This window comes from Xenopus tropicalis, chromosome 4 (genome assembly GCF_000004195.4).
Source record: "Xenopus tropicalis strain Nigerian chromosome 4, UCB_Xtro_10.0, whole genome shotgun sequence".
Classification (NCBI taxonomy): Eukaryota; Metazoa; Chordata; class Amphibia; order Anura; family Pipidae; genus Xenopus; species Xenopus tropicalis.
This window is the reverse complement of record NC_030680.2, coordinates 129602438-129624100: the sequence shown is the minus strand read 5'-3', so window position 1 is coordinate 129624100 and position 21663 is coordinate 129602438. Positions and strand designations below refer to the sequence as shown.

The 21663-nt window shown below is 41.4% G+C and overlaps 1 protein-coding gene across 1 annotated transcript in view; it reads right to left on the bottom strand.

Moving 5' to 3' along the window:
- cntn4 (contactin 4) overlaps nt 1-21375 on the bottom strand; it is a 215442-nt gene extending 194067 nt beyond the window's left edge. Inside the window, exon 1 of the mRNA XM_031899920.1 lies at nt 21186-21375. The gene's annotated coding sequence lies outside the window, so the exon portion shown is untranslated. The remainder of the gene's footprint in view (nt 1-21185) is intronic.
- Between the last annotated feature and the right edge of the window lie 288 nt (nt 21376-21663).

The following is a 21663-nucleotide window of genomic DNA, read 5'->3' as shown; positions in this document are numbered from 1 at the left end:
GAGCAGGCACCCACTTATAGAGAGAAGGCACCCACTTATAGGGAGAAGGCACCCACTTACAGAGAGCAGGCACCCACTTATAGAGAGAAGGCACCCACTTATAGGGAGAAGGCACCCACTTACAGAGAGCAGGCACCCACTTATAGAGAGAAGGCACCCACTTATAGGGAGAAGGCACCCACTTACAGAGAGCAGGCACTCACTAGTGCTGCACTCTGCACCTGACACTGGATCTTTAATCTGGCACAAGGTGCAGATAGGGCCCAACACAAGCACTGTTCAATGAGTACTAAGGGGCACAATTATGCACATAGGTCACCAAAAAATAAGTTATAAAACAAACTTTATTCAAACAATATCTCTATTGCCTTACGCGTTTTGTGCTCCAAGAGCACTTGATCATAGCCTATGGCTAAGTGCTTGTGGAGCACAAAACAGATGTTTCAATAAAGCTTGTTTGTTTTTAACTTATTTTTGGGTGTCCTTGTGTTTTTTAAATACCTAACTCCATCTATAAGTTGCTATATATGGATTTTTGCTCCCTTTGCTGACAGTCTGGGGCAGGTGCACCTGGACCATGGCTAGCATTTGTTGAGTTACTCATTGTACAACTTTTTTTTTACTCTATGTACTATGGATTACATATCATTATACTTTTCATGTGGATTTAGGCACACTTTTTCACCCCCTTAGTTCTCTTGCACTTTTGTCTGGGGAATAAATCAATTGCCCCTAGTACCTAATACTTGATGTTAACTAGGTTAATATAAATCCACGGTGATGGCAAAAAAAAATGATGTTGAAAATGTATCTTGCAAATGGACCCCGAAGGAACTTCAGCTCGAAGAGATGAGGCAAGATGTTTAAATGTAGAGAACAGGCTCTTACAGTGACTAATTACAATCTTAGGTTCTGAGGTTATTAAACACTCAAACATCTTGAGCATAATTAAGGCTTTGAGTGTAATTAAGGGGCTTAAACTGTGAGTGTGAGTAATCAAGGGCATGGAACCTGAGTGTGAATAACTAGGAGTAACAGAATGACTTGGCATCTAAATCCTAGACACCTTAGCAAGTGAATGTAAAGCCTAGGTAGAGTATAAGCAATACATGATGAGACCGGGCTCACTGGGGTTCAACTACAACTGAAACATCTACAACCCCCACCCCCCCCACACCATGCTTCCCTTAAAGGAGAAGGAAAGGTAAAAACTAAGTAAGGTCTATATAAATACAGCCATAAGCACTCACAGAAAAGTCCTCTATCAAAAGAAACACAGGATTTCTTGTCTCCTTTTTTGTGAACATGTTCTAAGGGTATCTGACTTCCTCACTCAGAAAAACCCTTCATTCCCAGGGCCAGAGTCTGCACAGTTGTCTCCTCTCTCCCCTCTCCTGCTTCCTCCTCCCATAAGAATTCATAAAACTCACTCCCCCCACCCTTAAGAATGTGTAATCTGAGTTATAAGAGATAGACTGCAAACAGGAAGCTATGAAGACCAAGCTGCAATCTTAAACAAACAGAGGGAGCTTCTAGGGCTCTTTACTCAGGTATGGTAAAGCTTTCTGCAGAATAAATATAGTGTTCTAGGTGGCACTAATATGGCAAATCTATTGGCAGTAAAATGCCAAAATGACTTTCCTTTTCCTTTATACAGTGCAAGATAAGTAGAGCCAAACTGTGCCTCTTTGGAATAAATTCACCGTATTAAGTGATTAAGAGAATCATGAAAGAAACAAGCCTATAAATATTTATGTCACGGTTACAATACTGAAGAATCTGTATTTGCACAGTATTTGATTTAATGACTGTTTCACTGCCAAATAATATTGCAAGTGGATTAGAAAATCAAAATGTTCAAGATCTATAGAGGCATGTATGGATATAGGGAGGCCATAAAAACATCCATACTCCTGGCTAATCTGTAGAGCAAAAATACTGTTGTACCTCTAGAGAAAGGGAGAGCCGTTCCAGCCAGTGGAACAATGACGAGTGCCACGCTCTGAGTCATAAAAACACCTTGGCGGCAGCAGGCAGAAATATTATTTTTGTTTCGGCTGAGAGACATCATTTTTTTAAATCCCCTTAATACTTGGGAGCCCCCACAAAGCAAATACCTCATTCACAATCACACAATAATAATAATCAGCTTAGCCAGATATAAGAAGTAATCAGCAGAGGCGAGTATCCAGCACTACATGCAACAAATTACACCCCGAGGGAGGAGGCAAAGATAGATTTGGATCAGGAAAGTCTGCCCTGTAGTCCTACAGCTGCCACTGGACTATAGTTACCAGCATACAGTTCAACAACAGATACACTAATATACATGGGGTATCACTGATATGGAACGAGGGTCCCAAGTAGGAATGCACACAGTGCTGGGAATGCTGCAGGCCAGGGTGGGAAGAACAAAAAATGTGAGCAAATCATCATTTTTTTGCATGTTTGCACCCTGCCCTGGACATTGCATCCAGCATGGAGCAAAGACCTGCACTCCCTCCATAAAAATAAAATACTAGGGTTGCAAACAGTATATTCAGTAGGCACAGGTTGCGGGGGGCATATAGCCATCCCACCCCTAACTTGCAAATCATTCAGACACACAAGCCAGGGAGTGGCAACAGGGACAGGGTGCTAAGGAGTTCTGCCCTCCTCATCTTCCCTATAGGAGTCGTAAGAACAGGGCTACCTTGTACCTATTGGAGCTGAGTTTTGTACCTAGCACCATCCCTGGGCACATAACCTTACTGGAACACTGGGCTGGTTTGTGTGTGCCTAGAATATGGAGAATGAAAACTCTAGATCAGTGTGAAGAGTGTCCCCTGGATAATGGTCCATTTTATAGCTGAAACCAGAAATGTAACAGCAACTAAGTCTGTTTCAGCAGGGTGCAAAGAGTTGTGACTGCCCGAGGCACTGCAGAACTGTGGAAAATAAGAAACAAGTTATGGTGGCAGCAGTAGGGCAACGGTAGCCATAGATGCTTTTGAAAAACCTCTATGTAATAGAGCAGTATTGAAAGTAGATTGAGGCCATGGGTGGAGAATAACAAAGATTTAGTAAGGTTTAGCTGCCCTATTAAAAAAAACCAAAAACTGCTAAATATATTTTTGTATATAGTGCTTCAGTGAAAAGCCTTCTATTGGATGCCTCCCCAAACAAAAATGTGCCATCCTACCCCTGATTAAGGCACTCACAGGGTTGTTATAGGGTTAGTAGTCTATACTAGCGACTAACCACCAGTGCAGCAGATTACAAGATCCCTGTAATGAGCATCCAGTTAAAGGCACACACTTGGGGGCCCATTTACTAAACAATTTTGAGATAAATTCGTATTTTATATAGATTTTTATTATAGAACATTTTGTAACGTATGTGAAAATTTTGGTAAAATTCCACAAGTTTTTCATGGTTGTCTGTAAATTTCCGCAAAAAATCGTATTTTGCGTAAAAAATATGAACATTTCGGAATTCGTTAACACTTTGGTTACACTTTCATTGGGACTATATTTTCGCCAGGTTTGATCTGTCGAGTGCCCCTGAGTCCTATGGAAGGCTTCCAAAGCCAGCAATGGAAGGCATCAAAGCCAGAACTGTTTTTGTGGCATTTACAAACCTTTCGGGCCAAAAATTTCATGACTTTCAGAACACAATTGCGATATTTTCGTATGAACGATAAAAGCATTGTCGAGACATTTTAGAACAACAGAAATTATCGTGGTTACTATGAATTTATACCATATCGAGTTTCAAGGCCAGAAAGAAACGCAATTTAGTAAACGTGCCCCTTAGTGTACAAACAGATTACACCCAGACAAGACTAACAGCAAAGCATTTGTAGCCACTTGCACCAAACATTAGCCAAAACTGAAGCCTGGTTTCACATGCATGAACCCTGAATCCTGGATACAAACTGAAACACACACAGGGCTATAGGAGAAGACAAAATGCTGCCTGTGGATTGAGATGAGCCCTGCGTCTGATTGATAAATGGCACCCAAGATTTTTAATTAAGAAAAGGTGTCCATGTAAGAACACAATTGCTACATCGCCCAAGTGCCACCAAGCCTTCCCTTACACGAGGGTCATTTGTAATGCAGTGCAGTGGCGGCTTTAATAACGCTCACCAAAGCTCTAAATTATTAACACTTTACAACTATCCATCTCTTAACTCTTTTCTTGCCTTAGGGACTCACAATACCTTAATTTGCAATCCATTGCTTGCCTTGAGCAGGAAAGGAAATAACAACATAAATATATAATGAAACGCCGCCCGCTAGCTCCCATCCACCTTTTGAAAGTATCTTCTCCTTGGCTTGATTGAAGCCTAGTCAAAGTTTTGAAATGAAACTTTGGATTGGTCGCTGTTTTGGTTATGTCTAACCCAAATATTGTTTGTAAAGGGGTGGGTCACCTTAAAATATGCTTTATGAAGTAGATAGTGGTCGTCTGAGGTAATTGGCATTTGCTCTTGATATTTTGGTGGTTTTTAAATTAATTATGTTTTGTCACTGTGTGGCTGCTAGGCTAAGAATTTCCAACCGGTTGCTAAGGCTGAATGACATTAGTAACCAGGCAGCAGTGTGGAAGTCGAAATAGTAGAGGCCCTGGATAGAAACATAAGCAATAATAATTAAACAGCAAAAAAAGATAATAAAATATAAGGATAGAATTGATTTTTGGGTGTTGGGGTCACTGACCCTGACAATTAGATACCATGTTCAATTGCAGACCAGATAGAGGCGAAACAGGAAGGATAATAATTTGAAAATCATTAAAAAATGAGGACCAATTGAAAAATTGCTCGCAATATGTCCAGCTTATGAAAAAGCTTATTTATAGTTAACTTTTGGTATGTTATAGAATGGCTAATTCTAACCATATTTTCAAATGGCCTTCATTATTTCATAGTTCTTGTATTATTTGCCTTCTACTTCTTGCTCTTTGCAGCTTTCAAATGGAAACCAGAAAACAAATGCTCTGTAAGGCTACAATTTTATTGTTGTTGAAACTTTTTATTACCAGACTTTCTTTTCAGACCATCTAATTTTCACCCTAGCAACCAGATAGCTTCTGAAATTCCGAACTGGTGAGCTGAGAAGCGAAGTTGAAATAATAAAAAATAAAAACCAATTTCAAATAGTCTCAGAATATCATTCTGTATATCATTCTTAAAGGTAATTGAAAGGTGAACAACCCCTGGTACCTCTCCCCCACGCGGTAGAGCAGGGGTCGGGAACCTTTTTGGCTGAGAGAGCCATAAACACCACATATTTTAAGCTATGAGGTTAGACTGTCGAGGTTGGGGTTGTTTTCTCTGGAAAAGAGGCGCTTGCGAGGGGACATGATTACTCTGTACAAGTACATTAGAGGGGATTATAGGCAGATGGGGATGTTCTTTTTTCCCATAAAAACAATCAACGCACCAGAGGCCCCCCCTTTAGATTAGAGGAACGGAGCTTCCATTTGAAGCAGCGTAGGTGGTTTTTCACGGTGAGGGCAGTGAGGTTATGGAATGCCCTTCCTAGAGATGGGGTAATGGCAGATTCTGTTAATGCCTATAAGAGGGGCCTGGATGAGTTCTTGAACAATCAGAATATCCAAGGCTATTGTGATACTAATATCTACAGTTAGTATTAGTGGTTGTATATATAGTTTATGTATGTGAGTGTATAGATGGTTAGTATAGGTTGTGTGCTGGGTTTACTCGGATGGGTTGAACTTGATGGACAATGGTCTTTTTTCAACCCTATGTAACTATGTAAATTTTAAAATGTAATTCCATGAGAGCCATACAATATGTTTGGCCGCGGATGCTGCAGGGCAAGGTAGGGTGGGCCCCAAGGATGCCGGATGCGATGCAGAGGAGGGCGTGGCCTGCGCTCGGCGGATAGAAGATGTGTTTTAAGGCTTAGAACTCGTCTTCTATCCGCCGAGCGCAGGCCACGCCCCCCGTTATTTTTTTATTAAAGTTTTGGCAGTGAGCCAGATTCAGCCATCAAAAGAGCCACATCTGGCTCCCGAGCCATAGGTTCCCTACCCCTGCGGTAGAGTCTTGCGCTGAACCAATTTTTGAGATCGGACCCCACCCAGACCTACAGTCCACAACCCATGACCTGGACCCGCGACCCAAATTTTTACTTGCTTTGACCCACTACCCAACACGACTTGCAACTGCAACTGCAACCTGATCTGCAACTCAATGACCACCATTAAACAGGAAGTGCTGTTGCTGCAAACCAGAAGTGACATCATGAGGTATGGATGGGGGTAGGAAAAAAAAAACATTTAAAAATGTTTAAAAAGGTAAAATATAAATAATATAGGTAATATAACATATCATAAGAAATATGTATACACTAGCAATTCACAACCCGCCAACCTGCATCTGACCCGCTGTAGAACTGTACCTCATGGCTAATTAGACTGCTCTGGCTGCTATGATGGATTCTATTCCTAACCCTGATATACACTGTATATTGAAATATTCTGATATCATGCTAACCCCCCTCGCAAAAGGCAAGCTTGCTGCTTAAAGGGCATAATACACAACATATATGCAGATAAATTAGTCTCCCTGGGCAGTGTTCTTTAAACTGCGTCAATATGTTTCAATATGTTTTGGAAGCCAATTACTCAACATAGGGTTATTATACTAAGGCATACACAATGCAGTTCTTTTGAATAGAATTCCTGCATTAAACCTGGTGTTGCTAATGGGCTAAGCGTGTAAATTACTGGGCCAGTTGTGCTTGTAGTTGCAACACGCTAAGGGAGGGTAACAGCTCCTCACAACAGAATTAATTGCAATGCTCCCTGGTGTCTGTGCACCTTGTACTGTGCACCTTCTGTGCAATTCATTAGAGCAACTGGAACAGGTACAAGTGTAGTATTAAGGGCCAGAGGTACAGTAAGTTTGGGCTTTGCTTCCCTCACCGGGGCCTCTTTTTGCCCCTACACAATAAGCATCTTTCATCACTTGCATTCTGGGAGCAATAAGAACAGCAACCATTTTGACACACAGACAGCCCAGCAACTAAGCACAATGGCAGCCGTAAACCTGAATTGTCCCTAACAACGGCACATTGTTCCCAGTGGAGCTAATTTATCTTCGGCAGATTGTTTTAGCTTGCAGAGATACGACACATCCCTAAATGTGCATTCATGAATATTTTGTAAAGCAAATTTTCCATATAAAAACTTTCTGACAGTCGCACCCCCTGGATCTGTTAGTCGCTCCCCTGCTCACCTTCCAATGTGTACAAGCCATAAATATAAATTCCTCCATATTAACTGTGCCACAGACAACTGTAGCTCATACAGCCATTAATATAGAGGTGCAGTAGCCCAACAGACTAAGCCAGGACATGTTTGGGGTCAATTTTTATTATTATTTTTCTTTATTTGGATTGCTTTCACAATGTACTTAAGTAGCTGGGGAAATGTTTAAAGGTCAAGCAAAGCACTAGCTTAAGTGCTGTAAATTGTGTTTTTACTTCAATGAATTACTTGATATAGACAGTATCTATTGTTTGCTAAAATGAGCTGCCAGGCATCACCTCCATAATGCCCTATGCACCCCCAGATCTCCACTTAGTCACCGTGACAATGAAATCTTAAATAGAAACCTAAAACAGAAATTCTTTGCCCAAGGCTTAAATGAGAAGACAGGTCAGACCACAGACTTGTGGGACAGGGGGTCATAGATGCTCTTTAATTACATATAAAACCAACAGTGTCTCAAATAAACCCAATTACAGAGGCTTCATATAATAATCAAGCTCAGGGGTGGCAAACTTTGACCGTTAAGTCTTAGAAAATAATCAAGGATTGCATTAAAATGAACACCAAGCTAATTAATATAACCATTATAATCGCTTAAAAATGATGAGTGGTTTATAAACCTGCCCTTAAAATTAACTGAAAAGTTTTGGGAGTAGATAGGTGGGTTCTGCATTACACCTCCAATGGCTCCTTATGGCAAGGCAGAATAAAACAGTAAGGAGAATGCCAAGTCCAAAAGGCACATAGAGAAAACAAAAAGGAGTTGGTGAACCTTTAATTAGGTATCAGCTCAGCATCATGTATCATTTATGTTCCAAGGGAGATATTAGCCATCGTACCAGACTGAGTGACACCAGTTCTGCACAATGAGTGCCCCCTTACCGCAGGTATATGCAGTGGTTATCTGGTTAATTACCCAATTATCCGTATGCATTACCTTGTCTTTTGCTTTGTGTCTTTTTGATTTACAGATCTTTCTGATTTCCAGCCTTTTACCAACACCATGGGGCCCACTGCCCATAGGTGACTCTCATGGCCGGACCTCCTTCTTACCTGAGTCCCTGCTTGTCACATGTCATTTTTCTAGCACAAATCTTTGAATTAGGAAATCTGGCCCCTCCAGGTACCCATTCGATCAATTAGGATTCACTGCCAGCAGCAGTAACTCAACTGTGGGAAAGATCTCTATCATTTTTATAGCACAGAGTATCATTTCCAGCTGAAGTGACTTTACTCTTTAGTGCAATGTTCCTTGGAATGTTTAATCCAGGGACCAGCTGGCTACCTTTGTAAACAGACAGGGACAGCTTTCATCTTCCAGCCATTGTATCCACTGGAGCATGGGGCCCGGCAGAGAATGCCACTGCGATTACAATCGACATTTCATTTAGAAACACTGATTTCATATGCAGCAGGGCTCTGAAGCTTTTGCAGAACTACACGTAACTGTATATGAGTGCCTGGTTACAGATCCTTCCTGTATAGATGTCTTCAACAATATCGTTTATTCCTACTTAACTGTACTAATTTACTAAACTTTGTTTTAGCCCATGGCCCACACAGCTCACAATCAGGCTCCAGTGCTCTTGGCTAATTTGAAAGCTACAGAGGCACATTACTTCTACCAATACTGAGAACAAAGTTTCTATACAACCAAAGTATTAAAGATATTTGGCAACACACTTTTCTTATTGCTTATTGCATAGGGCTTATAAGTGAGGTCACACAAATACTTGACCCCTATAAGTGCAGTCCTATATGTCCACACTACACCCTCTTTTTTTCTAGGTGCATCTTGTCAACCCCATTCACTTCAGTAAAGACACATGTACAAAGAACCTGATATCAAGGGCCAACCAGAGAAGAGAACCTGATATCAAGGGCCAACCAGAGAAGAGAACCTGATATCAAAGGCCAACCAGAGAAGAGAACCTGATATCAAGGGCCAACCAGAGAAGAGAAACTGATATCAAGGGCCCACCAGAGAAGAGAACCTGATATCAAGGGCCAACCAGAGAAGAGAAACTGATATCAAGGGCCAACCAGAGAAGAGAACCTGATATCAAGGGCCAACCAGAGAAGAGAAACTGATATCAAGGGCCAACCAGAGAAGAGAACCTGATATCAAGGGCCAACCAGAGAAGAGAACCTGATATCAAGGGCCAACCAGAGAAGAGAACCTGATATCAAGGGCCAACCAGAGAAGAGAAACTGATATCAAGGGCCAACCAGAGAAGAGAAACTGATATCAAGGGCCAACCAGAGAAGAGAAACTGATATCAAGGGCCAACCAGAGAAGAGAAACTGATATCAAGGGCCCACCAGAGAAGAGAACCTGATATCAAGGGCCCACCAGCTGGAGCCCTAAAACCTTTTTGTCTTATTAAGAAAAACCCTTGTCTTCACATGTTTGAGAGGTTCATTGTTGAAATGTAACTGATTAATACAGCCTAGAAGGTACTTCTTTTAGCCAACAGATGCCAGTACACTGAACTGGAAAACATTTTATTCAAAGATATATTACCACAACCAGAATGATTGCTTCCAAAAAGCCACAGTGAGGACTAATTCTGTGTGGGCAGTTGTGCTCTCTTTTGCATGTTGTGGTTGTTGCATTATTTGTGTGTGTTGCGTTATTGCTAGTACAAGCTGTGTAAGGGTGAGGACACACAGAGCTACTTGTAGCAGCTTCTTTTTCACAGCTACAAAATGCCAGAAAATCCCCTGCCATAGACAATACTGTAAATTTCCTCTGCTAAAACACATGTAGAGACAATTATTAGCAAAATGATCAGCATTGTCTATTTATGTAGCTGTCACAAGTAGCTACTACAAGTAGCTCTGTGTCTTCATCCTAAAAGCACAGAGTAATACAATGGATACAGACAGACTGCAGTGGATGGCACAGACAGACAGAGTAAAGATGGAACATCTCTATTCCTGTGCCATTTGAGGGATCTATTAGCTTTTGCTCTCCAATTTCCACTGTGCAAATTCCTTCTGAAAAACTCCCCCTAATAAGCTCTATAATTAACAGTCCGTCTGGATTCATCTGCTTATCTGTAGCAATAAATCTGCCCCCAATTTATTTATTATTTGGCCCCCTGACCCCATCGCAGGCTTCTAAAATAACTCTTTGCTATCTTTCTCACTGCTGGGGATAAATGGAACGCATGCAGAATCTAGAAAAGGTAGAAAAGGGTTCATGCTCTGTGCTTCAGACAGGGCAAATGGCCCACTAAAATGAAAGGCCACTGGGAAAAAGCCACAGTTCCCTGGCAGGCCAGTTCGACACTGGTCCTAGTGCTGTACCTATGGCTCAATTGGGAGGGATAACCAGAGCATACATTTCACATCACAAGGGAGAAGGCACTTGGAAGCATTGTCAGACTGGTAAGCCAGGGGCCCACCAAAAACCTTAAACCATGGGCCCACTCTCAAAAATATTTTTCCTCCTTTTCTGATTTAACATCTTTATTCTCCTATTATTTTTAATTACATGCTAGCATCTATCTTTCCATTTATTTTCCCCTTTGTTGCCATTCAGGGAATGCCAAACCCCACCACACTCACCAGCACACCCTGGCCTTTCCACTCTGTTCCACCTGGTGCACAGTATTTAGAGAGACTTCGGCACTCTCCACCACGATCCAATTAACACAAAAATACCGGCACAGCAGGACTTGTTTAAGCGGGATAAACCCTGCTGATTTTTAATAGTAGCAAACCATGTAACGTTTCGGGGGCACGCCCCTTCGTCAGACATGTTTATCCCGCTTAAACAAGTCCTGTTGTGCCGGTATTTTTGTGTCATTCAGGGAATGACCATGAAGCAGGCCAAATGGTCAGGAGCAGGAGGGTCCACTGACACCTGGGCCCACCGGGAGTTTTGCTGGTATCCTGGTGGGCCAGTCCCACACTGCTTGGAAGGCAAGCTGGTGGGACACAGGAGAACATTGCTTGCAGTAACGCTCTACAAACTAAGAAACCAATACAGACCTACACTGATCAGTACTGCATTCCAAAGGGACACAAAAGGGGCAATTTATGGAATGTAAACTCATTTTAAGCATGGTGTTTTATGATGAGAAACCATGGCTTCTCCCACTACTGAGAGGTGCAAAGTTCATAAATATTGATGAGTGAATCTGTAACGTTTTGCTCTTCTAAAAAATTCCCAAAACTGCTGAAAAATTTCCATGTGACTTTTTTCATGACCATGACCTTTTTTGACATGTATGCAACTATTTTCTCACTCGCAGAATGTTTCGTTGCACCGAAAAAAATTTGCCAATGGCGAAATGCAGAATTCGTGCCTGCTGAAAAAATGTGCTCATCCCTATTCACAAGTTATTTCTCAATCCATCAACCATAACATCCATTAAGCTGTAAAAACTGTCCCACTTGAGTCGCTGTTTTGCTAGGATCTATAACAGCATTGTACAACATGGACAAACTGTGCCCGAGACCCTTTTTAACCAATCAGCAGTTTTGACTGATGTAGTTCATTTAGCAAATAGAAGCAAACAGCTGACTTGTTGCCAGGGAAAGGGCAATGTTCAGTAAGTAAAGGTACAAACTGGACTTATGTGAAGTACATATAATGTGCCAGCAAAAATATAACATATTATTACATTGAAGTGTGAATTTAAATGCTTAAAGATTAACTCACCAGATGATGTGTGTTTACTTACGATTAAAAGTGCCAAGAAGGCAATCTTATTACCATGCTCACATTCATAACAGAGACCTCTCTAGGGAACATCTTATCTACTGGGAAAATAACAACTGCGCTTAAAGGATTTGTTAACAAGGGAAGGGCAATATGATCTAACAGTCTGCAATCTACATATATTCAACTAAATGCAAGCTGGGACCAAACAGAATGAGCTTTTCCTAGTGCAAGAGAGAATATGCTTTTGTTTTTATTGGTGATTCCAATCCCACATGCTGTTTTGCATTAACCAGAATAGCCTAGAACAACAAGCCTGCTCTTGTGGGATCTGCTCCTGCAGTAACGTAGCGATGATAAAATGACCGTTCTCTCTTTGGAAGTTTAAGAGACATCCTAAAGAGAACAAACACCCACATATCCCACTGGGCGCTGTTAGAAAACTGCTTCGCAATGCAGCACTGGAGTTTCGATTTTAATTATCAGTTCCTGTTCTGGCACCTTCGCCGCTCGTTCCACAGCTAAGAGGGAACAGTGGCAGGACACGGAACACTGGCTTTCAGTGGGTGCTATTATCTGATTTATCCAGGACATTTCTGCTGCTAGAGAGGACGCAAAGATTTCTTTAGCCTTCACCTTCGTGCCTTCCAGGCTAAAGGATGATAATTCCTTTCTACATACAAGAATTAAGTTAATGCAATATAATACATTCAATTTTCATTACTTTCATCTACAGAATATTTCAATTTGCACCCAAGATGACAACAAAATTCTCTTTTACTCTCTTGTCATTTCACATATTGACTACTGAAACTGTCTATTGATTGGCCTTACCCTCCTAGGTTACTCCAGTCCATAATAAATTCAGCTGCCATGATCATACAACTCACCGACTGCTCCTCCTCTGCCTGCCATGCCACTCTGCCAGTTGAAACTCTGGATTCTGCTGCCATATAGGACCCTGGCGTTCAAATCAGTTTACAACTTTGCACTACTTAGACCTTATTTCCGAGTACTCACCAAAAGGCTTGTTACGTTCCTCTAATGATCTACTCCTCAACACATCACTCAGTACCTCTTCACACTTTGCTAGTGTTGCTCCCCTTTATTAAACTTTTTGTAAATCTCTTTGCCTTTACACAATTTCTTTAGAAAAGTTTACACTCATCTAGCCTAGCATTCCTTCACTGTACACTATAGCCCCTTCTTTTTTTATACTGTAAGGTCTATTGAGCACAGTCCTCTTTACTTCTTGTATTTGTATATTTAATGTATACATGTCATGGGCTTGTTTGCTATCACTATTTATCTTGTATTTTAATTTAATGTAATATAAAGTAGGGTGAGTTAGTACCATGTGTTAAGTGGTATACAGGGTTAAATTATTCTGTAATTTGGATAGTAATTTTGTTATAGCCCTTAGAAAGTGCTATTCTTTCTGCTGAACCTCACCCCTTTCAATATGGGAGCTCCACCCCATACTGTGTTTTCTGTCCATCCCTTGTCTGCTTCTTCACACCTACAGTCCAGAAAGGTTATCAGACAAAAGGATGAAATAGTATCCTCTATCTGAGGGAAGGGGTGAGGGAAGTCAATAGATAAGTTAGGAAGTATGTTCTAGGGGGATTGTGAGTGATTGGGTAGTTTAGGAAACTTGAGAAGAGGAAGCAACTGACAGAATGAGCCATGAAGCCCATTTGAAATAAAGGGAGGCCTAGAGACCAACATCCCGCCCACTAAGGCCCTTTGGACTCTAACGGATCCACCAGCCCCAATGGATCTGTACAACCTGGAGGAACAATAACAACAACTGTTACAATACACCCTTCTAATGTCCATGCTATAATAACCATCCAGGAACTGGAAACAAACTCCTAAACATGTGGAACAGGCCCACCAAGTGGGAGAAGTCCAAAACACCTGCATTTTAACTTGTAGAATAGCCTCTCCTTTCGGCACCTGGGTTACATATTGGTTCTTTGTGGAGAAAGAAGAAGATTATATAGCGTACCAAGAGCTGCACATCATTGACTTACATGAAATAGATCATTGCCAATAACTAAATTGGTAGAGGAGGATACAGCAATAGGCATATTACACTTCAAAGGTCAACCAATTGCCCCCTATCCCAATAGGTTAACCTCTAATTTCCAGAAATACCAGGTACTGTAATCTAAATGCAGGGTGGCAGCGGGTGGCCCCTGATTTATAGGAGACAACATAATTAAAATGTTCCTAGCTGTCTTCATGGTTGAATCTATTTTGGAACATGCAAAAGTAGAAGGAAGAGTTTGCAAAAGTAATAACAGAAAGGCAGAAGCCCTGGGAACAGATTTGCTGACTTATAGGTACATTTAATGTAAAACTAATGGGCTGTCTTAGGATATTAATATTAAAATCGGCATGGTGCCTTATATCTCCAATGCATGCCACATAAAATGTCTGATGATATGTACTTCCAGTAGGGTGAAATGTATTGCAGTAGTCAGACATCAGAAGGTTATATGTTTCCTCTTCTACTGGAGATATTTTCTGCATGCATTTATAATAAGATTCGCGCTTAAAGGGAGACTGTGGTCGGAATACAAAGTGCAGTACGAGAAAAAATTATTTTCTTCCCTGCAGAAAAAGTTATTGCTACCATTTATACTTGCATTGGGAACCAGTGTTCTGGCAAATGGGAGCACATAAGGAGTAGCCATATGGGGAGTGCCATGTCTGCCTCCACTTGGCTGGTCATGCCTAAATAATGTCATGCCACACCCCAAATGTGTTCGTCCACGCCCCCTTCTGGTTTCTGGTGATGGGAGGTAAAAAAAGAAAGTTTAAGGGGCCCATTTACTAACAATCGCATTTTTTAGCGCTAAAGAAAAAAGTGGCGATTTTTTTGAGATCTACTATGCATTTAAACGGCTAAAAATCCAAATCCAACAATTTGCCAGCTAAAAACATGCTGAGATCATATAGAAGTCAATGGCAGAGGCGCTTCCCTTTCCTTGAAAAAAAAAACAGGGTAAAAAAAAAACAGGGTCAAAAGTCCAAAAAGTTTTGGGACAAAAGAAATCCTTTTTTTTCCCCAAAACTTTTTGGATTTTTGACCCTGTTTTTTTGTGCAACAATTCAAAAAAGTCATGGTTTTCATGCGACAACTCAAAAAAAAATTCAGGATCTTTGTGACTTTTCTGTGACTTTACTTACACATACTTTTTAGTAAATGTAAAACATTCATGGAAATGAGTTTATTTGAATCTTTAAAAATAAAAAAAGGAAAATGTTGGTAGGACCCAAATATTTTCTCCCAAACTAGAATCCAAAATAGAGATGAATAATTTAAAAATATAATATGTCCCTAATGGCAATTGAGCTAAAGTTACTATTTCAACATAATTTCATTATTCTCCTCCTTCCTCCCCTCCATGTACTTCAGTCCCTGCTTAAGATGTTGCTGAGCACTTCAAAAGCAAAACTGACACTATAAGAAACAATATTGCTCAGCAACATCCTCAGATCGAGGCACACCCCTCTCGTAACCTAGGAAGCCTAAATAGCTCTGGTTGCATCACTAACAACCTGCCCTCATGATCCTATTCCTTTCTAACTTCTCTGCAATACTAATTTCTGTCTAATCTAAGCCTTAACCCATCAGTTTGCTCTTTCCCTCTCATTGCTTCCATTACAGTTTCCTTCTCTGAAACTGACCGGATACACTCACCTGGCCTATGGAACGCTAGATAACTCTCGTCTCTGCGCCTACAGTGCTGACCACACTTACATCATTGTGTTGGTCTTTAAGTATTTCCTGTGGCAGTTCTGGTGCAAGCAGACCATTGGGCACCCTAACACCTCTGTAGACAGCACGGTGAGGGCAATGGTTAGTGAGTTGGCCAAGCTACGCATCCCAGTGCCATGCTACCAGAACGCACATTAGCCGCCTTTATCCTGTTAGCTGTTGCCTTGCATACTGGATATTTGTGGTCTCAAATGGGATCACCATGGGGCCATAGTTCAGGTAACAATATGTTTCTCCCAGGTTTTCTAGGAGTTTTAACATAGTTATTAGACTGTGTTCTTACATGGGACTTGGAGCTTTCTGGACCTGCCAAGCTCGCTATTTTGGATTTTGCTCCTTTAGACCACTGGGAGCAACAAATTCCTATGGATGTAAATAGTTTTGATTTTCCATCGTCCTCTTCTGGAAACCCATGGTAAAGGCATAAACTCTTCCTAGGACTGAGACTGCTTTTGTCCATTTGTCAGGTTCTTCATCGGGACATTTGGCCAGTGGAGTGGGGGGGTGAATTTTGGTTGTAAGTTGTAATTATTGGACCGGCGTGCCAGTCTGAGTTATGTTAATTCTTTCTTGTGAAGTTTTTAATAAATAAACATAAAAACCCTTTCATTGCTTCTTCCCCTACTATTTAAAATATGTACTCAACACCCCTATCCTGTTACCCCCCAAGAGAACTCTTTGCTGTCTGTTTCCTTCCCTTTATCTCTAAACTGAAAGAGTGCTTGGTATATAATCAACTCTGGTATCTGCAAATTCCCAAACCACTCCTCCTTACTAATACTTCTAGATCTCTCAGCAGCTTTTGGCTCCTCTTGGCCTCCTCTGGTCTCTTCATCATCTTGGTCTTCATTACACTGCCCTAGCCTACTTTTCTCTTACCCTTTAATTCTTTTTTTGTGTCTACATTGGAGTATCATCTTTTCCCTTACCTCTCCCTCTGTTGGGGTCCCTGAGGGCTCTGCCCTAGACCCCTTATTGTTCCCTTTTCATTCTTCCTCCCCTGGCCAACTATTTAATTCACATGGTTTCCAATAGTACCTCTATGCTGCCACTACACTCATTTATTTTTCTTCTCCCTGTCTAAGCCCAGATCGTTTAACTTGGGTCTCTTCTTTTTTTGTCAGCCATTTCTACTTAGATACCCCAACACTACTTTAAATTAAACCTAAGTCAGTAGTGGTTATTTTTTCCCATCCAACACCCATAACATCACCCCCTTTGTCAAGGCCAAGCGCCAGGGGTTATCTTAATTCTGCTCTGTCCCTTACTCCTTATGTCCAATCAATAATTGAATCATGTCACTTTTACCTAAGGAATATTTCTAAAATACAACCATAATATCACAAAGGTGCCACCAAAATGTTAAATTCACTCTCTCATCATTTTGCATATTAACTACAGCAACTCTCTATTAATTGCCCTTACCTTCCAGTTACCACTCCAGCCCATAATACAGGTATGGGATTATGTTATCCAGAAACCCATTATCCAGAAAGTTCAGAATTACAGAAAGGCCATCTTCCATAGACTCCATTATAAGCAAATTATTATAATTTTTAAAAATGATTTGCTTTTCTCTGTAATAATAAAACAGTACCTGTACTTGATCCCAACTAAGATATAATTACCCCTTATTGGGGGCAGAACAGTCCTATTGGGTTTATTTAATGGTTAAATGATTCCCTTTTCTCTGTAATAATAAAACAGTACCTGTACTTGATCCCAACTAAGATATAATTACCCCTTATTGGGGCAGAACAGCCCTATTGGGTTTATTTCATGGTTAAATGATTCCCTTTTCTCTGTAATAATAAAACAGTACCTGTACTTGATCCCAACTAAGATATAATTACCCCTTATTGGGGGCAGAACAGTCCTATTGGGTTTATTTAATGGTTAAATGATTCCCTTTTCTCTGTAATAATAAAACAGTACCTGTACTTGATCCCAACTAAGATATAATTACCCCTTATTGGGGGCAGAACAGCCCTATTGGGTTTATTTAATGGTTAAATGATTCCCTTTTCTCTGTAATAATAAAACAGTACCTTGTACTTGATCCCAACTAAGATATAATTACCCCTTATTGTAGGTAAAACAATTCTATTGGGTTAAATTCATGTTTAAATGATTTTTTAGCAGCCTTAAGGTATGGAGATCCAAATTATGGAAAGACCCCTTATCCGGAAAGCCCCAGGTCCCAAGCATTCTGGATAACAGGTCCAATACCTGTAAATGCAGCCAGCTTCATACACCTCACCAACTGCACTACCACTACCAGAGGATCGTGCACTACACAAACCTCTGCTAGGATAAAATTCTAACTACTGACTCTAAGGTGCTCTGTTATTGGCTGTCTGTAGGATGTGCTCCTGCTGGCTGCCTTGGAATGATGCCAATAACACTTGGTCATTACATTTCCCAAATATTCTCCCAAGCCAGTGAAATCCTGAAAACCCCGCCCTGGGCAATGTACTGGTCCCTTCTGTTGTATTTCATACAGATTTTTCAGCTTAAAAAATTGAGCTATTTCTGGGCTACATTTGAAATGGCTTGGGCTATTTTTGGATATACAGTATATAGGATAGATATTTTTATGGTTTTCCACTTGGCAGCCCTGAAGATACATGGCCAGGCCAAACTGACCTGCCCTAAACTCTACATGTTTTCAGGATGGCAGTAGCCCTTTTGTGATTATACACTGGAAATTAGGACCACTGGAAGGTATGTATTATACTGAGCCTATGATTAAGTACCCCTAGGTACGAAATGCGTAAGGCTTTTGTCTGATGTTTTATGGATTAAATAAACTATGAACTTTTATGAATATTACTAGCTGCTTCATTTGACTTTCTGACTTATTGTGGATACCAGAAGTGCCTGCCTGCTGTTTTCCCTTGTGTATTCCTGTATGGCTCCCTAAGCTGAAGGCCTGGGGCAAGGGCACCTGGACCCACCTGATGTGGGGGTAAGATTCTACATATTTACAACCACTGCTATTCCTGTGATATCTCTTATTGGATGTATTATACTGACCAATGGAGAAATGTGACACCCACAATAATAGGCAACATGGCCAACCATCTTGCACCCCTCCCCTTGCTCATACATGTACAAGCAGGAGGAGCAGGATGAGCAGGCAGTGGGTGGATGAGGGGCATGGATCATGCTCAGGACAGGACAGAAGAGGAAAGCACCCAGAGCCCCCGTCCCACCGTTGCGCCCTAGGCACATGCCTTTCTGCCTTCCCTTAGTTTCTGTGCAGAACCACATGCAAAATAGAGCAAATTTACTATTTAAAGGACAATAAAATCCAAATTCCCTGTGAAACCTATTTGTTATGCACTTCCCCATGACTTTAATAGCTAACCCGAGACCACAGCCTAGCGCTCCTGTTCCAGCATGTCTGGAGCCCTAGTGAAGCTTTTCTGGTAGTGATAATCACTAGCTAGGGCCATTGATAAAAATTTACTGGCAATGTACTGGTTAATTTGAAATGTTGTGCCTTTCCTAACTCCCCTGACCTGTTCTGCTATCCAGCCCTGCCTTTTAAGCCCTCCATTCCTGCTTCCACCACATACAGCCTCTGTCTCTCCCCCAATCTGCCTATTCCCTGCCCCTTATCCGCCCATTTTTTTCACAGTCATATCCCAGACCTGCCCCTCCTTGCAGGCTAGTAAGGTGCCACCCGAAAGGTGGGTCGCTGGCACCCAAGTCCAAAACTGTCCAGAGAACTAGATTGCAGGCTTGGGGTCCCTGGTCAACAATTAGAGTCACGGGGTGTTCACACAACCCACATAATTTACTTTTCTTTATGCTTTAAATGAAGTAGCAAGGTGGGCACTATGCAAAAGGGTGAGCCTTCTGAGCTAAAGGCAAAGTTAACTCAATCTCAAAATCTTTCTAAGAGCAATTGTAGTTGTAAAACAAAAAGGTCTAATCACTATTGGGGTTCATTGTCCTTTCAATAAAACCTTAAATACTATCAATAGCAACAGCCAAAGCAGAATTGTCCACTTTACACTTAGGAAATCAATAGGAAATATTATTTTAATTGCAATACAATACAATACAGAGCTTTAAATAGATTTGAAGCAGTAACTCCCCTTGGGGAACAGGGTTTGGACTGTATTTTCCATGGTTGCGTTTTAGTTTGCTCCACACTGTAACAACCCACTTAATCTAGGGGTATGTTTACATAAAGTACTGTAAGTGCCCATAAATCTATCTGTCTACCCGTCTACATCTAAAACATCCACCCATTCACCCAACAGTGGAGCCGCAGCGTTAGTCCATTTGAATAAATCACTATTGCAGCACTAGAAATCTTTGTCTATTGGACTATAACATATCTGATGGGATAAGACGTTTGAGGAGCGATCTCCCCTGTTTATTGGCTTTGGAATGATACTGAACATCCAATGGGAGGGTGGGGTGCATCTCTAACAATAAATGATAATGCAGGGGATGTCAGTGATACATGGAAAAAGCAGGTCTCCGGTTATCTTCAAATTCCGTACATTGTAACGGGTTTATCAGCACTGGCACGCATCCAGGATATACTGCAGTACTGTAGGGTATATCACATAAACAAATATTTACATGCTGTACTTGTAACAAGAACAGCTGAATAGGCAAAGCGCATGAAAAGACATCATTTCAAAGAGTTAGAGCACAGGGATATTCTTAGCACAGGCAAGTTCTACTACCAAACAGTCCATTTAAACAGGTATTGCTGTATTTAACCGATCAACTGCCTACTGGCAGTCACCCAGCTAGTAATAAAGTGCAAGTCCTGGCTGCCCACAGCTGTGCTGGGAGTTGTAGTTCACCCACAGCAGAGATATACAGACTTTATATATAAATGATAGCAAGGTTAAAGCTGACAGCTATAGATACCTAATCAAACAACCAGTATATCATGGGTGTCAACCTGCTGCCTGCAGCCCTCTGGCTATGGCTAAACTGCTATTCCCAGGACACAAACATCTGGAGGGCAAGTGATTAGATGTCCCTGCAAGGGACAGACACAGACAGGCGGCAGAAACAGATATTTATATATATATCATGTATAGACAGACAGCGATACAAAACTAATTACGGGGAGGATAATAACACATAATGAATAAGGTGATGGTAGGTTGACATTAAGTGATTGATTGGCAGTACCTGGATACTTCAGCTATTGACTGTAGAAAAATAGTTACAATTGAAAAATAGCTGATGAGAGAGACAATAGAAGAAAAGAAAGAAGAGACTGATAGATATCACTGGGAGGGGAATGGGACTTTTCTAGTTGTAATATGAACTCAAGCCCCAAGCTCAGAGCCAGACAGCCGCTGTCTACCAATCATTCAGTTCCATTCCGCTAGATGCCAATCAGTCTTTTTTTCCGTGCCACCCAGACAGAATAGGGAGAACTCCTCCCAGCCTCACCTGCACTGAGCACCGTCCTGTCTCCTCTGTCCTTCCCAGGCGCCGGCCGGAGAGTGGCACACACTGGGCACCCAGCTGCCAGTCACACGTTACCAGGGGCAGCCAGACAGGGCACAGATAACTGGGTGAGAGAAGCCGGACCAGGCACGGACATTGAGCGTCAGACACTTAGGGAGCAGGTGATGAGCGAGCAGAGCCCTCCTCTTAGAGTAAAGGAGGATGAGGAGGGAGGAGAGAGGGAGAGAGGCAAGGGGAGGGGGCAGGAAAGTGAGGGAGAGAGACAGGAGGAGAAAGTGGCAAGTTGGATGAGGCAGGACACATAGCAGGGAGTGGAAAAATATTGCCCAGGGTTGCCAGCTCTCATTTTCAAAACTAGTCAAAAATTGCCCAAAGCCATTTGAGAAGTAGCCCAATAATAACCCAATTATGTAGGCTGACAAATTGGAATAAGAACTGTAGCAGCATATCAGTACCATGT